General features: G+C 37.2%; 1 pseudogene; it reads right to left on the bottom strand.

Moving 5' to 3' along the window:
- LOC125156187 (6-phosphogluconate dehydrogenase, decarboxylating-like) overlaps positions 1–13,946 on the bottom strand; it is a 35,702-nt pseudogene extending 21,756 nt beyond the window's left edge.
- Between the last annotated feature and the right edge of the window lie 2,670 nt (positions 13,947–16,616).

The raw sequence follows: 16,616 nt of genomic DNA, 5'->3' as shown, positions 1-16,616 counted from the left end.
CAAGTCTGAAGAAACAGAGGGAAGTTCAGCTATTCTTAGACTTTAAGAGGAAAGTGGGGGAGGGTTGATGTGAACTAGTTCACTGGAGAAGAATGAACGTTGGTGGTTGTGGAGGTTTCTCATTGGCAGCAAGCTGTGGTTCCTGTGTGCTGCCAGGCAGAGAGGGATCTTCCCTCTTTTCCTTAAAAGCAGGAGATAAAATTCCTATGTGAAAAATCTTCTCCCTGGTCAAAATTATTATCTTACCTCGTCCTGCTGGTTAAGCAGGCTGCCATGAGTTGTAGTTGCATGAAATCTCCCCCATCAGGGCTCTGACTCCATTTTAAGTAAGGTTTTCTTTACTTATTTTCACACCGCCCCATCTGAGAAGGCTGGTGAGAGGCCTGGGTAGCCACCGCCTTGCAGGCGGCCTCTAGGAGATGAGGGCAGCCCTGGGCTGACAGCCAGCAAGAGAACAGGGACCTCGGTCCTACATCCACAAGGAACTGAATTCTGCCAATAACCACGTGAGCTTGGAAGGCACCCTGAACTCCAGATGAGAAGGCAAGTCAGCCAATGTCAGGATTTCAGCCTGATAAGACACTGAGTAGAGGGCCCAGCTAAGCTGAGCCGGGACTTTGACCCCCAGAAACTGAGATAATCATTACGTGTTGTTTTAAGCCACTAAGCTTGTGGTAATTTGTTTCACAGCAATATAAAACTTCTAGCACCTCCTTCAATGGACGTAGTGCACCAACATGCCCCTGACTGCCCTTATGATGTGTTGTCATATTGCTGCACTTTTATAATACTTTTATGAAAGTATCTATCAGACTATATTGTGATCGATTTTTAACTTGTCTGTTTATTATGCTTGGTTTGATGACCCCAGGTTATAATAGACACCTAGGCAGAGAATCAAGACATATAAAGCAACACGTATTTGTAGAACATCTAGCAGCGAAGAAAACCACTTGGCCAGGTAACATCTCAAAGTCTCAGTCCTTGTCCAGCTGGACATTACTATCAGGTACCTTTTGCTATCGCCCTTAACTGTATCCCATGAAGAAAAGAATATATGCCATTGTGTCCATTTGTAGGAATGGAGAGAAAGGGTAAAAAAGGCATATTTTGATAGTTTATAGGATAAAAATGTATGGAGGAAAAATATTTCTTCATAAAGTGAGTGAACAGTTTTTTTTTGCTTATTTGAAAAATGTTCAGCCTTGCTATGAACTTCTTTTAGAAGAAAGAAATATAATTTTTGCTTTTTTATTTTAGAAAATAGAAAATTTCATATTTACCCCAAATAAACATCTCATTTTTTCAGTGGAAACAGAGCAAGAGGGTGACATGGGCTGTTCCCAACTTATCCTCACAAGAAGACCAACTAGCCACTATCCAGTGATAGGACACCATTGTGAAATCCCAGAAACCCAGGTATGGTCTGAAGCAAACCCCCTCCCCCATCACAGAAATCTGGAAGGACTGCATTAGAAGGATAATAGGAGAGGCTACAGTCTGACTTTGTTGCCCCTCTTCCAGGACTGCATTGTGCTGCATCAAGGGGCCCCTGGACTTATGGTTTCTACAGCAGAGAACAAAGAGCCCAAGGTGAACATCCACCTTCCCCATCATTGTCAGGCACTTTCCAGGGAGCCCACTTGGACATTTCTTCAGAGGAATCACTCACGGGCCTTGACCATTGAGAATCAGATAGAAACAGAGAAGGGCTGCCCCCCTTCTTATAGCAACCAGAGCTGTACCTGTTAGGATGGCTATTCTCAAAAAGACAAGAAGTAACAAGGTTGGGAAGATGTGGGGAAAAAGGGAATCCTTTTACATTGTTGGTGGAAATGTAAATTGGTGTAGCCACTATGGAAAACAGTATGGAGGTTCCTCAAAAAATTAAAAATAGAGGGGTGCCTGGGCTCAGTTGGTTAAGCTTCTGACTCTAGATTTTGGCTCAGATCATGAACTCACAGTTTGTGAGTTTGAACCCCATATTGGGCTCCATCCTGACAGCCTGGAGCCTGCTTGGGATATTCTCTCTCTCTCTCTCTCTCTCTCTCTCTCTCTCTCTCCCTCTCTCTCCCTCCCTCCCTCCCTCCCTCTCTCTCAAAGTAAATAAATGAACTTTAAAAAATGTTTAAAAAATTAAAAATAGAACTGCCATATAAGTTAGCAATTCTACTGGAATATAGATCCCAAAGAAATAAAGTCACTATCTTGAAGAGATATCTGCACCCCCATGTTCGTTGCAGGGTTATTTATAATAGCCAAGACATGGGAACAACTTGTGTCCATTGACAGATGGACATTGACTTGTGTCCATTGACAGATAAAGAAAAGATGGTTATATATAACATCTTTTTCTTTATATATATAAAGAAAAATGGTTATATATACAATGGAATATTATTCAACCATAAAACCAAAGGAAATCTTGCCATTTGTAACAACATGGATAAAACTTGAGAGCCTTATGTTAAATGATATAAGTCAGAGAAAGACAAATAATGTAAGCGGAGTCTAAGAAAGCCAAACTCAGAAACAGAGATAGAATGGTCATTGCCAAAATCAGGGTGTGAGAGGTGGTGGAATGGGTGAAGGTGGTCAAAGGTACAGACTTCCAGTTGTAAGATGAGTAATTCTGGGGATATGATGTACGACGTGGTGACTATAGTTAACAACAATGTCTTGTATATTTGAAAGTTGCTAAGAGAAGATTTTAAAAGTTTTCACCACACATACAAAATTTGTAACTGCGTGAGATGATGGAACTGTCAACTAATGTTTTTAGTGGTAATTATTTTGCAACATATACATATATCAAATCATTAAGTTGTAGACTTTAAACGCATACAATATTATATGTCAATTATATCTCAATAAAGCTGGGAGAAAAGTACATTTCCATAGTAATGTGGAATGAGAAAATGGCATAAGGTGTTATGAGTAGTAAAGACAGCCCTCTGATGTGAAGAATGACTTCCAAACCCCTGACTTCCTCCTTCCTTTATGCTCTTATGCTACTTTGAATAAGGCTTCAGTAAAGCAGTTACTGTGCTGTACTGGAATTTCATGTCTGTTACCACCACCTGAGAGAGGCTGAGCAAGAGCAAGCATGGGAGGAACACAAAGGGAAAGCCCATGCTGCAGCTGACAGCATTGAGAAAGAGAGCTGGACCAGTGGCTGTGAACATCTGGGCCCTTTCCCCAGAAGTAAGAGCCCCAGTGTGTGTCAGACTCTCACCCTTCAGATTAGTTGCTTCTCTTCCAATGGGTAATCGTAGAGAAGGCAACAGGAAGTGTTCACTGCCATATTCGATGGAACTGAAAACAAGGATGGATTAGGGATTTAATGCCCACCCCCCACTCCAGTACTTTGACTAAAAGCCCTCCTCCTTTAAAGTATTTATTAACGTTTTCAAGCTTTAACCCTTGTGGTTGTAATCTACAGCAATTCTCTTGACAAAGAATGAGGTCCATGCAAACCTAAATATCATAAAATAACAAAACCTTGAGGGTTTTTTTTAACCCTATGCAAAGGACCCATGGACCCTTGATACTTCATAAAGTCATAAAATCCTCCTTTTCATCTCCTATTGACTGCTCAACTTAGCCAGACAGCACAGCACCTTATCCCCTCAAAGCCCACTATCTTTTCCCCTACCCACCCCTCTTTCAAGCTCAAGTGTAGAGGCATTTGTCCTTATTCTACTTGCCCTATACCTCTGAGCTCTCAATTATGTAGATTGCCTGAATTTCTTTGCTAAATTGTCACTTCACCCAAGAATATTCTTATATTCTAAATCTGTGCTATTCTTCCAATATGGTAGCATCATTGTGTCTACTGAGCACCCACAGTATGGTTAATCCAATTTGAAATACACGGCAAGCCTATACACACTGAATTTTGAAGACTTAGTGTGAAAAATAATATAAAATATCTCAATAATTTTTAGATTGATTGCGTATTGAAATAATATTTTGGATATAATGGGTTGGATAAAAATATATTAACACAAAAAAATAAACCAAGTGCACAGGATTCATTTCATCCAACATTTTTGAAAACTTGAAGTGAGAATACTTAATTTTACTGTTTAGTATTTTTAAATACTCAAACTCTTTTCTCTCTAGTGCCCGAGCCCATCATTTTTCAAGTTTTCATTTGGATCATTATAACCTCAATAAATGAACGGACCTATTTCATTGCCATCAAAAGAAAAAAAAACTTATTTCACTACAGCATCAAAGAAGATTATGAATAATTATTCATATAACCTAAGTCTGCAAGGCAATTAGAAGAGCAATTCAGTTTTATTTTTACTGTATTTGCAAAATTCCTCCTCTGACTCTGTTATTGTAGGTCTGTGCTTCCAAATATGAAAAATGGATATAACCTGATTTTCAAATGGAAAAAGATGAAGAGAAGAACTGCCTATAAAATCAAACATATCCAGTCAAATGCATTACTCGGAAGTATATCTTATTTTATTCTTTCTCTCACTGTCTGTCCCATCGTTTAAGAATAAAACGAAGCCACTGAACCATTTTGATCTGGGGCCATTTGTTGAGCTGATCTGAGGCTAAATCAGGAAGTTGGGAATGCTTGCGTCTGGCTTTTTTTTTTTTTTTTTTTTTGAACTACCTTACTCTCTTCCATTAATCTGTATTGTCCTCAAGCCACTTGAGGAAGATTCCCCCTTGAGGTGAAAAGCTTGGTTCCTCCTTCCTGGATATTATTCCACTTCAGAGGTTTTCTCCCTCCCAATCCAAAGTTACCCATGCCTAGTCTCATCATTTTATTAGGTAATAGGCTAGTGATTCAAATAAGTGAGGTTGTTCTGAGAAGTAAATGGCTTTTCCTCCTGAAAGGTGGTAATTCCTTATTTTAGATGACATTTTAGACTTTGCAAAATACTTTCCCATGCATCTCATTTGACATTCACAGTAACCTAGAAAGCAGATATTTCTTTCCCTATTTTTCCAGGGAAGAAACTGAGAGGTTACATGACTCCATCAAGGTTAGATAAGCAATTACAAGAGAATCCAGGTCTTTTGATGCAAGGCTTTTCCCTTGAATAAACTGCCCTGTTTATGGATAATATATTTTTAACCAAAGAAAAAAGCCAATGTAACTTCAGGCACTATATTAGTTACATGATTATATATTTTTATTATTATAAATTACATTATTATTTTTAAATGTTTGTTTGTTTTGAGAAAGAGAGATTGCGTGTGCCCATGAGCAGGGGAGGGGCAGAGAGAGAGGGAGACAGAGGATCTGGAGTGGGCTCCACACTGTCAGTGCAGGAGCCGATGTGGGGCTCAGATTCACGAATGCGAGATCATGACCTGAGCTGAACCGGCTGAGCTGCTGCTCAGGCGCCCAAAGGGGGTTATATTATTAAAAAATCCTTGTTACCCCTCAAATCATATCACATTGTTAATGTTTTCCTTTGCTTTTACTTGTGATTCTTAGCCGAGTGAATGGCAATTATGTGTGACGCTAAAACAAGTCAGATGTTACCCCCTCCCCCACCCCCATCTCAGGCTTAATGAATTAAAATTTCCAGTAGATGGGAAAAAAATTGGTGGTTTAAAAAAGTCCACTGGTGATTATCATGCCTATCCCTGGTTAAAAATCCTTATCACACGTGGGTGCCTGGGTGGCTCAGTCGGTTAAGCGTCCAACTTTGGCTCAGGTCATGATCTCACAGTCTTTGAGTTTGAGCCCCGCGTCAGGCTCTGTGCTGACAAATCAGAGCCTGGAGCCTGTTTCAGATTCTGTGTCTCCCTCTCTCTCTCTTCCCCTCCTGGGGACTGGTTTGGATTCTGTGTGTCTCCCTCTCTCTCTTCTCCTCCCTTGTTCATACTGTTTCTCTCTCAAAAATAAATAAACATTAAATAAATTAAAAAAAAATATCTTTGTCACAGATCCTGACCAGTAATGAATTTTTGCCTTATCTTGTGGTACAGGGTTTAGTGAAAACGTGGCCTAACCTCAGTCTCACTCTTGGTGGAGACTTCTCCCCCAGCAGCCTTTCCTGTGCATGATAAAAGTGAATGACAGTGAGACAGGTATCTGGTGATCAATTTAGGGATGTAGCAATGAACTAATCCAGCGCTGAGGCTGCTTCCCAGCATTCCACTATTAACAAATCAGGCAATAGTGTTTAACAAATAGATTATTAGAATAATAGGATAGCTTAAATGGAAACCGTTTGGAAGTTACATGTTTCTAGAGTTTTTGAATACTGTGAGCTTATTTAGAAGACTAAGCATTTGCTGGAAAGCATCAGTGGTAGTATAAGTTGAAATTGGGTGAGACTGAAAATTAACATAATACCTATACTTTTATTTCATTTTCTTCCAATTAAAGCACTGCTTTGCTAACCACCTCTCTTCTTTACCACTCATCTTTAAATGAACCATTGCTACCTATTTTCAGAAGATAAAAGTATATTAGTGTATTACTTAGGTATTGCTATGTAACAAATTGTATAACAATTTATAGGCTTAAAATAATTTTATATTCTTATGATTCTATGAGTCATCAATTTGGGCAACTTTTGAGCTCAATTGGGCTGATGGCCTTTTCTGGGTCAATCACTTGGTTGTAGTCTTCTGGTGGCTTAACTAGGACTCAATTGCCTAAGATGGGCTCACTCACAAGTGAGGTGGTTAGCAGTCTATCCAGATGGGGTGCTCTCTGCTCCACTCCAAATGGTCTATCCAGTAGGCTAGTTCAGGGTTATTCACACCGTGGTCTTAGGGTTCCAAATGGAGTCAAAAGAGAACATGCCCTAATGTGCAAGTATTTTTTTGTCTTTGTTCATCTCATACTTGCTAATATCCCATTGGCCAAAGCAAGTCAAACGGCCAAGGCCAGATTCAAAGGGTGGAGAAAAAACTTTACTTCTCTGTGGGGGGAGAAGAGAGTAACATTGCAAGTATGTGTGAATATTAGAGGTCATCTTTGCAAATGACCTACCATAGTTAATAAAAATTGATATATGGTTATTTAAAACACAGAAATTCAAATGGCAAATATAGTAAAAATAAAAAATAGCATAGAGGAACAGAGTAGATTTTAAAATGAATTGAAGCATTTATTCTAAGCATCGAGCAAATATAAATTTAAGTAAACATTTTTTAATATCACTTAGATCTTGCTTTTTTTCCCAAAAGGGTTTTATCCATTGGGAAAGATTATGTCAAACATCATTTAAATATTTAAGCCCTGAGGCATACCAGGTCATGAATTGTATTAACTTGCACAAAATGAAACTTGCACATAAATGGCCAAACATAATTTTCATCCTAGAATATTTTATCATAATTATGAAATATCATATTAAAGTATGAGTGAATTGCTTGAGCAATGTCACCAGTTCAGTGCTCTGACTGCGAAATGAGCAGTATTTACTCTTGAAACCTTCACTCAAATAATGAGGCCCATTAATTCTGAGCAGGGTTTCAGTTATTGCTCTGAATTTAATCTGATCTTTTAATTCTTCTCTGCCTATAAAAAATTCATAGACTAGAGTTTGATGTACCACATGTTCCTGGTAAGCACACACCTTGCTTCTAATGTGCGATATATTTAAGAACAAAACAGGTGGGGTAAATGCTTGATCTTGCTGTAAAGTACAAAGTACACGACCAAAGAGAGCTCATTAAAGTCAGATAGCACCTTATGTGAAATTTTATGAGAGTCTCTGCCTAACTACTCTTGTGATAGTGTACTTACTTTGGAATTAAACTACTACAAAAATATTCCTTTCTTCCTCTGTGCTTTCCAAGCTCTGACATCATTCATTGCTGTCGCTCTGGTTTGTCTTCCTCTTTGCTGATTCCTCCACACACACTCAGTCAAGTTCAGCTCATCCAATAATTTCATTCATAGGCTACCCATTCCTGTTCTCTCACTTAACCTTTCCCATGGTTTATTTTATTTTATTTTATTTTATTTTATTTTATTTTATTATTAAAAAAATTTTTTTTAATGTTTACTTTTGAGAGATAAAGATGCAGAGCATGAGCAGGGGAGGGGCAGAGAGAGAGGGAGACACAGAATGCAAAGCAGACTCCAGGCTCCGAGCTGTCAGCATAGAGCCAGACGCAGAGCTTAAATCCAGGAACCATAAGATCATGACCCGAGCCTCCAAGGTCGGATGCTTAACCAACTAGCCACCCAGGCGCCCCTATTTGTTTTTTTAATGTAAGTTTTACTTCACTGCTTGAAACTTTCTGTCATATTCAGACTTTCTTTACTCCTTCAGTGGAAATGTGGCTTCTTCAAATAAGACTGTATCTAACTATACATATATCTAACAATTATGAAATATATATGTGTATAAATAACTCTATAGCTATATAACTATATATCTCTATATCAATATCTATCTATCTATCTATCTATCTTGCCTTCTTTTATTATTCTGGTAAACCCAAAAGGGCTTGCCTATTTTCTATATTTCAATACCTTTTGCATTTCAATTATTTCCTGCCATTGGTTTGCTTGGACATTGTAACCATGCTACTGCTCACATTACTCTCTCATATTTTTTCTAATCTCCTACTCAGTACTTAGCAACCTTAATGTCCAAATCAGTTTGTTACTCAATATACTGCCAGCAACCTTACCTTCCACTTCCTAATACTGCTCATTATCACTCTCATATCCTGGATTTTGTCATGATCAACCCTGCTCCGTCTCACAGATTGCTAACTTGTTTTTATCTGACACTCACCTGACATTTCTTTACATCTGCTAAGTCTTATTCTTACCTTCTTCAGGAACGGGCACTTTCTCTCTCCTTTGCCTACTTTGCATTTCTACTTTGGTGCAGCAGAAAGAGTAAGACTCAGAGAGTCTGAGCCTCAATCTTCCTCCACCAAATGGTAGTGGAATGATCTTAGCTAACTGCTTTGGGTCTCGACTTACTTTTTCCAGCAATGGAAACAAAATAAAAATCTATTTCACAAGATGAAGTGAATTCTCAAAGGATGGAGTTGAACTCCTGGTGAAGATTATTGAACACATCTATAAATCTTATTGAAGCTATTATTTGCTGTTATAAGAACAAAAGTAACATTTTAAACAAAGTACCGTAATGAGTCGTCATCAAGTATGTCTACTCATGTTGCAACTATAAAATGATGTCATGTTTGTGGGCCTGTGGAAGGTTCTAGGAGGCTTGACAAGTGTAGGTCTGATCAGGATCAGATTTGGTGAGAACTGAATGAGCTACTAATTGGAAACTATTTGGGCACGTAGATTTATTTACCTCTTTGCCTTTCCGTGGCACCATTTCTCTGAGCAGCACTTGTTCTACGTGCTTTTGCTTCTAGGTCATGGAATGTTGCTGAAGAAAGTCATGCAATGGTGAAATCATTTATTACACTGTAGATTGATGATCTCCAATTTTAGTTGGGCTTTTACCACTACTTTCTTCTCTTGTTTCATGGATCGCTTTCCCTGGGCTGTCATGTTTTTCTCCTCAAGCTCCCAGTATCACTGTCCCTCTTCCTTCAGGCTGACTGATCTCATGAAGTAGGCCTGCACGTTTTCACGAGACTTAGCAGCTTTCTCCAAAGGTGGTTGCCTTTCTCCAAAGGGATGCCTTTGCATCATGAGACCTCTGTCTTTAATTAATGATGTATCATCGCTGTCTCTTTCCAGGTAACCCAGAGAGACAAATTTGTGTCCTTTGCTTTTTTTAATTCTTTGTATATCCAATTACTTACCAAATCCTATTCTCTCTCATATTTTTCTCATCAGGGGTGCCTGGGTGGCTCAGTTGGCTCAGGTCATGGTCTCACGGTTCGTGAGTCTGAGCCCCAAGTGCAGAGCCTGCTTGAGATTCTCTCTCTCCCTCTCTCTCTGGCCCTCTCTGCTCTCGCTCACTCTCTCAGAACAAATAAATACACTTAAAAATTTTTTTTATGTGCCTTAGTTCGGGTTCTTATTCAGTTTGTATTGCACATTTCTTTCAAACTGCACTTCTCCTCCAGAGCCAAGCCTCTTGATGGCATACCCTGTGCTGGGCCCAGATATTAAAGGCACTGCTTAGCCTCTATTATTGCATGGTTTTAAAGTACACGTCTAATAATTTATCATCTGAATTTCTTATCTATCAAAGAAGACATGAGGTAATTTTTTTTTTTTGGTCTGAGTATGAAAAGATAAAAGATATCTTTTCATTTTTAAGACTTAGCTGAGGCATCAGCTCCTCAAGGAGACTTTTCTTGAGGGATAAATATTTCTTTTCGAGGCTTTTGTGTTATTTTACTTACCTTTATCCTAGTGGTTACCATATTATATTAAAATTATCTCTTTAGATACTCGTATCTCCCACTGGACTATCAACTTTTCAAAGGTAAGGGCCGTGTCCTTCAATTTTGTAATTGACATAGATGCCTGTGTTATCTCTGTAGGTGTTCAATAAACATTTTGTCATTTGGGTTGTTAGAAAATGATGAAGACTTTGGACTTTAGTCTATGGGTTTTATCGGTTTCTATTGTTTCTCAGGATAAGCTCAGATACATATTGCGCCAGGTGAAAAATTTTCCTATTCCCTTCTGGAATTTTCAATATTTCCTTTGTTAAATTATCTTTAACAATGCATTCTTTTATTTAAGTTCTAGTTTAACTTTACATAAGTATGTTATTGAATTCTTCAGTACACAATCAAGAACCATCAGTCAACACTTTGCTAAGTTATGATGTCTACGATTGCTTCTCATTGAGACGGTTTTTAAAAGTGCAACTTGGAGATCATATTATGGAGACCAGTCTGTATTTGTATTGTGCTCGAGGTGATGCTGAAAATGTCAAGGCAAAAGAACGCATAATTTAGCTGATGCATTCACTTGTTTTGCTCTTATCATTAAATGTGATGGGCCACAAAAGCTACTTCTTTATGGAAAAACTCATACAATGGAAACGTAAAGCCCTCGGAACCAACGAGCTCCTTACATCAGTCAGTCAAAAACACAGATAAAAAATGTGATCTGAAGAAGTTTCAATTTAAAGTCTGGAATTTTACCAAGACTAAAGTTTTCTCCAATCCATATTCTTTTTGATCCATTCTACAAAATTGCTTTTTGTAATGTCAAATAAAAGAAGCCTTACATAATGAGTGACTTTGGCGAATCCATTTGTGCTGGAAATGGTGGCACTTATTTGCAACTTGGAGCAGAATGAGAACAAAATCAGTCTTTTACAATGATGTCATATACTCCAGAATTGCTGACATTTATTCTAATAATTTGAAGTGGGTAATGAAGGAATTGGAAGCCACTCCGTTTTCCTTCAACATACAGTTGGAGGAAACTACAGATGCCTTAGTGACCTCATTTTTGGATTTTCACATATTATGCATGTACTGATATCATTTTGTGGGCTTTTTTTTTTCTGGAAATTGCAAAATTGACTTCTTCTAAATCGTTATTTTGCTAAGAAGAAATTCAAATGGAAGAAAATTCCATTTACTCTGCCTGTAGAGGGAGTGTCTGTAATGCTTGAAAATACATCTGGTTTTGTTGGTTTGTTGAAGAATGATGTCCGTTGTTCCTTCTCTGTTAGCATACATGGCATCAGAGATTCTGAGAAGAATCCCCAGAGTCTTGTCTATGTACCATGCAAGCCATCCACTTTAGGAGAGCCAGAATCTTAGATCAGCATATCTTCAATTAGCTGGTTAGAAAATAATAGTGGAATAGAAATATGCCTTTAAAAATAACCATGTAATATAAAAATCCACATATATATGCATATACATATATAATAATACATATAATTTTAATGTTTATGCTTTAAAATACATACATAATAATATATAATATAAATTAATGTACATTATATAAATATATGCATGTATTTAAAATATATAATACCTGCCTTTAAAATACGTATACATTTGCAAACATATATAAATTAGTATACACATCATACAAATAAACATTGTTTCTACGAAGAGCAAGCTGCCTTGTGATCAGCAACATATGAGAATGCCTTCCTTCCTACTCCATTGCCAACACTGAGAATTATCATTGGAAAAATATTTTCCACTTTGACAAGTGAGAAAAGTATATTATTATTATTTTAATTTTCAAACCTCTGTTACTGTGATCATTTAAAAATATCTTGAGGATTTGTCTTGTGAGGTTGATAGTTCATATACATTGCCTATTTTACCTTTTTTAAAATTTTATCTTTTTATTTTTTGAGAGACAGAGACAGAGAGCTAGAGAGAGAGAGCCCACAAGAGCTGCGGAGGGGCAAAGGCAGATGAAGAGAGAATCTTAAGCAGGTTCCTCTCCCAGTGTGGAGCCTGATGCAGGGCTGGATCTCATGACCTTGAGATCATGACTGGAGCCAAAATCAAGAGCTGGACACTTAACCAACTGAGCCATCCAGGTGCCCCTACATTGCTTAATTTAATATGGAAGTATTTATCTTTTGCTTAATGATTGATGTCTTTGTAGTCTGTGATGTAGTATGGATATTAAGGCTTTCTCAGTCTCGTATATTGTGAATTTGTTTTTTGTTTGTCTTTTGTCTTTACATTTTGTATATGATGATTTTTTAAATGCTTTCTTTCTTTAAAAAACATGTATGTCATTCAATTCAATAAGCCCATGGAACGTCCTAGCTGCGCTTTGAATTGAACTGACCCTGAGAAAAGAGATCTTAGAGAATTTGGTTTTGAGATATATAGATGGGTTGGGATTCCTGGATGCATATTAGTGTTTCTTGTTCCTTATCTTCCCTATTCCCTAAGTTATAATAGGTCATTCTTTCAGATACCTATGGAAAATAGTCTAGGTGTTCTAGTACCCGTTTACAGATAATGAAGTAAAATCACGGAGTTCCAGCTTTTAGAACTATAAATTTCTCCTGAGTAGAGTTTTTGCTGAAGGACAACATTAGAAATTCATTTCGTGAACTATATTTGCCCGCTTTAGTGAGCAACGAACGACAAATTCAGTCCAGAGCATCTTGATTTTTTCAATGAAACCAAGATATCAGATATTTTGCCTTACTACATTGATGAATGACTCATATCAAGATAATCCATGCAGGGAAAAATATAACTTGGAGTCTAGTTCTTATTTTTGAGTATTACTCATGTTCATTACATGACAGGATACTGAAGTATGACGCAGGTATTGAATGAATAGGAAAGACAGATTTTCCAGGCTAGTAAAATAAAGGGAAGACTGGAATTCTCCTTAAGCTTGCTTAAGGAGAGAGAGTAGGGATTCCATTGGGGTGTAAATTCTTCCTAGTGAGGGGTGCATCAAAGGTCTGATGATATAAATACTCTCCCTAAGACTGCTTCTTCAGGTCTAAGAAGAGAATGGAATAATTGAACACAAAATCTGCATCCTTTCACTTTTATTTGAGCTAAGTAGCATTCTCTTTGGAGTCTGTCTCTTAAAGGAAGTTGCTGCTGCCACTAATATTTAGGAGCAGAGGTCAGGTGGGGCGCCTGGGTGGCTCAGTTGGTTAAGTGACCGACTTTGGCTCAGGTCATGATCTCACAGTTTGTGAGTTCGAGCCCTGCGTCGGGCTCTGTGCTGACAGCTCAGAGCCTGGAGCCTACTTCAGAGTCTGTGTCTTCCCCTCTCTCTACCCCTCCCCTGCTCACGCTCTGTGTCTGTCTGTCTCTCAATAATAAATAAACATTAATAAAAAAAAAAAGCAGAGGTCAGGTCAGTTGTACAACAAACTAAAGTGGGCGAGAGTTGGTAAGGGAAGAGGCAATGACAGATCAAAAACTTGTATTTTGTGTCAGATTGAGATTTGATTTCCACTGAGTTGTTGCGATCTTTTGTCCCTGCCCTGGATTTTGGGGCCCTGACAGAGGAATAGGGAATCCTATGTCCCAGGAGGAGCAATGGTTTTCTGCTGATTTCTACTTAGAAGATCACCATCTTACGTCATCATACCGGCTGCTGGAATAATGAAAAGGCAACTTTCTTGGTTCTTCTGCCTTTTTTTCCTTCACGGCACAGGCGTGAGTTTTATATTTCCCTCTAATTACAGGGCATTAAGTTAGAACTAGCCGTTTACACCTTACAAATGAATCTTATGTAGCATTTTATCACCTAGTTAATATCTCAAGTCAAAGTTTTATTATACTATATCACACGCCAGAGATTTTGTAAATTGAGATTTGGTAAAGTTGCCGTTGTAAAATCTACCACAGAAGTGAAATGGGAAGACCGAAGAGAAAATTCACTAAGATTATTTTTTAATAGAGAAACTACGCGGGAACAAGAATAATTGTAGTAAGACACTAACTGATTTATAAAATCTTTTGGCTTCTTAATAGATGCTCTGGGAAGGGAAGATAGCTTCAAATATTTTTAAATTATAGGCGATTAGAATAAAATAAAGGTTAAACTTTCACTGCACATTTAGAAGTATTTTAAGATGACCTAGCCACACTGACACTGGGTTGCTAATGCATGTGCTAAAGAAGTACTTGAATGGGGCCCGAGGATAAGTGGAACGTGGCAAAGTACTCATTTCAGGTGAGTGGAACAAATGCAAGAAGTAAAAATTGTAGAAACTGACTTGTTAAGTATTCATTTGGCAGAAAAAGAACTATATTAATTTTAATTTCCTCAGAGAGGGAACAGGGAGAAAGCCCAAGTAGTTTAAATGGATAATCATAATAGTAATAGTGGTAATAAAGCAACTAAGCATATAATTCAGGTTATGGATTACAGAGATTTATTTTTTAAATGTTAAATAAATCATATTAGCAGTGTCACCTGGTAGGAATCTTTAGAGAAACTATTTTAAAAAACAGGTAAAAATGAGTTGCATTTAATAGGTGATTTTTGTGTAAATGGTGCTTTTAGAAGCTGATGTTTGTCTTATACTTTTGTTTATGCTATGTACCTGCGCAGACTAGTAAATACTTAATAAATGCAGACTTTTTGAGGGTAGTTTAAAATTTACTCACAGTTTTTAATTAGTATTCTTTTCAGCTATCGTGTTTACAGGGAATACTTTCTGTGTATCTGGCTTTTTGCTAGGCACTTTGTAGATTTATGATAACTATAATACCCTTTTAAGTAAGTCAGAATTTTTTTTACAGCTTTATTGAGGTATAAGAGACTGAACTTCTCTCAAGTGTTCAATTTTATGACTTTATATATATAAATATATATATATGCCTGTGAAACTACGACCATAGTCAATGTAATGAACAGACTCATCACCTTCAAAAGTTTCCTTGTACTTTTTTTTAATCCTCTCTTCTGCCCATCTTTCTCTTGTCCTCTATCAGCCTCTGATTCGTTTTATCCCCCTGTAGTCTAGTTTGCATTTTCTAGAGGTGTGCATAATGGGATCATATATTACATACTAATTTTTTGCCTGGTTTCTTTTACTCAGCATGATTATTTTAAAATCCATTCAAGTTGTGTTTCAGTTGTACATTCCCTTCTATTGCTGAGTAGTATTCCATTGTATGGATATACCACAGTTTGTCCAGTCACCTGCTGATGGATATGGATTGTTTCCACTTTTTGGAAAGCATGACTAAAGCTACTATGAACATTCTTGTACAATCTTTGCATGGATGTATACTCTCATGACTTTTAGGTAAATACCTGGTAGTGGAATAGCTGGGTCATATGGTAGGAATATGTATAACCTGTAAAGAAACTTCTAAACTGTTTTTCCAAAGTGGTTGTACAATTTATATTCCCACATATTTGGTATGGTCAGTCTTTTTTATTTTCTCTATTCTTGTTTTTTAATTTAATTTATTTATTTTTAGTGAGCACGAGTTGATTAGTGTGACACACTGAATGAATAGTATTATCTGAATCATAAACTACAAAATCAGGAAATCACTAAGAGATGATGAGGTTAACACATTTACCAGATTAAAAAATGTATATATCAAAGAAGAATAAAAAAATTGGCAACAGAGAGATTTTATCCTATCAGATGTGCTTTTTAAAAATAATAATGTCATTAATAATCTCTAGTGGAATTTTAAATGACCTATTGCAATCTGAAACTGATTAAAATAAATAGTAGTTCCTTGTAAATTCATGCCAAACATTTAATGAAATGTATCGAACATAAATGACTTACTTTTAAATCCAGCACTCCAAGCAAAAATGTCGGAAAAGGTTTTTCATTTTCACTCTTTGTTAATTGAAAACTAAACAAATAGATCTCCAGAAGAACAGAAGATTTTGGCCATTCTAATATGGGCTATTCTGGATTGAATTATTTCCCCCACAAAGTCCTAACCCCCAGGACCTCAGAATGTGGCCTTATCTGGAAATAGGGTCATTACAGATATAATTAGTTAAGGTGAGGTCATACTGGAGGAGGATGGGCCCCTAATGTGACATGACTAGTGTCCTTACAAATAGGGGAAATTTTGACACAGATGAGCATACATGCAGAGAACACATGTGAAGATTGAAGTTACATGGCCAAAAGGCCACAAGCCAAGAAATTAACAAGAGATGGCTGGAAGAGATCCTTTCCTGGTATGTGTGTAATTTTTTTTTAATGTTTATTTACTTTTTTTTTTAAGAGAGAGAGAGAGAGAGAGAGAGAGAGACAGACAGAACATGA

The sequence above is a fragment of the Prionailurus viverrinus genome, chromosome F2 (genome assembly GCF_022837055.1).
Source record: "Prionailurus viverrinus isolate Anna chromosome F2, UM_Priviv_1.0, whole genome shotgun sequence".
NCBI lineage: Eukaryota > Metazoa > Chordata > Mammalia > Carnivora > Felidae > Prionailurus > Prionailurus viverrinus.
This window is presented reverse-complemented; position numbering and strand designations above follow the sequence as displayed.